Below are 2,039 nucleotides of genomic sequence, written 5' to 3' on the forward strand. Positions count from 1 at the left end.
AAACTGCGCGTAGTCGTTACTGACTTGAAACAGGCCAATGATATCGTTAGCAATAGCCTCTTTACGCTGGAGTATCGCGTCTACATCCCCTCTCGTGATGTGGAGATCGACGGTGTGGTAAGTGATGCGGGTCTAACTGTCGATGATCTGATGAATGATGGGGCTGGCCGCTTTAAGGACCCTAACCTTCAATCAGTTAAGATTTTGGAGTGCAAGCAATTGCACTCAAAGTCCATCGAAGATGGTAATTACTATCCATCAGACTCGTTTCGCGTAACCTTCGCCGGATCTGCACTTCCGAGCTACGTTGAAGTGGGAGGAGCTCGTCTACCTGTACGCCTGTTTGTACCGCGGGTCATGAATTGTTCCAATTGCAAGCAGCTAGGTCACACGGCCACCTACTGTAGCAACAAGCAACGGTGCGGTAAATGTGGGGAACGCCATGCGGATGATACTTGCAGTAGCCCCGCTGAGAAGTGTGTTTACTGTGGGGAGAATCCGCATGCACTTTTGACATGCCCAACGTACAAACTTCGCGCGGATAAACTGAAGCGATCCGCCAAAGATCGCTCCAGACGCTCTTACGCAGAAATGCTTAAAAGAGCTGTTCCACTTATCTCCGAAAACCCATTCGCTCTCTTGCCAACTGACGATAACGCCTCTAACGACCCTTGCGAGGGGCATTCTTTGGCTCCGCTTGGAAACTCTAGGAAAAGACCTAATCAAAACTCACCTGAACTTCCTCGTAAGGGTCCTAGGTTGTCCCAAACAAGGGTACAAAATAAAAATAATTCATCAACTGGAAGTGCTGGTACAAATCCGAAGATAATACCTCCTGGTTTTGGGAAATTGAGATACAACCAGGAGTTCCCAGCACTCCCCGGGGCACCAAAAATCCCAAGTGCTCCAATTTTACAGTCAGAAACTCAACCTAAAACGGGATTCCTTAAATTTTCTGACATTGTGGACTGGATATTCACAGCTTTCAACATTACCGATCCTATGAAAAGCTTGCTGGTTGCTATTCTACCAACAGTAAGAACATTTTTAAAACAGTTGACTGAACAATGGCCCCTCCTTACAGCGATCGTATCATTCGATGGCTAACTTATTAGACGGAATCAGGGATCTGATCACTGTTTTACAGTGGAACTGCAGAAGTATTATCCCCAAAATTGATTCATTAAAACACTTGCTAAATTACAATCATTGTGATGCATTTTCCCTATGTGAAACATGGCTAACTTCTAATATAAACCTCAACTTCCACGATTTTAACATTATCCGCTTGGATCGAGAAGACTCATATGGGGGGGGTACTTTTAGGGATCAAAAAGTGCTACTCCTTCAATCGAATCAACCTCCCTTCGACGCCAGGCATTGAAGTTGTCGCTTGTCAAACAACAATCAAAGGCAAAGATCTTTGCATTGCTTCTATTTACATTCCTCCTAGGGCCATGATGGGATATCGAAGATTCTCCAACGTGATTGAACACCTTCCCTCGCCCCGCCTGCTTCTTGGGTGGGGCTGTCTATACGACGATAATCGATCTTCGACAATTCAAGACCTTTATGACAACTTCAATATGATAATTCTGAACACAGGGGAAATGACACGAATTCCTAGACCACCTGCGCAAGCAAGTGCACTGGACATATCTTTATGCTCGACATCACTACGGTTAGATTGCAAGTGGAAGGTAATATCTGATCCCCACGGTAGTGACCACTTACCAATTGTAATTGCAATCACCACTGGTTCAAGACCATCGACACCAATCAATGTTCCCTATGACCTCATACGAAACATTGATTGGAAGAGCTACGCTGCTGAGATATCCAAAACTATCGATTCAACACAGATACTTCCCCCGGAGGAAGAATATAAGTTTTTGTCCAACTCGATTCTCGATAGCGCGATTCAAACTCAGACGAAACGAGTACCCGACGTGAACACCCAAAAACGTTCTCCCAACCCGTGGTGGGACAAAGAGTGCTCAGACGTGTACGCGGAGAAAGCTGCCGCGTATAAAACCTTC

The sequence above is a fragment of the Topomyia yanbarensis genome, chromosome 3 (genome assembly GCF_030247195.1).
Source record: "Topomyia yanbarensis strain Yona2022 chromosome 3, ASM3024719v1, whole genome shotgun sequence".
Classification (NCBI taxonomy): Eukaryota; Metazoa; Arthropoda; class Insecta; order Diptera; family Culicidae; genus Topomyia; species Topomyia yanbarensis.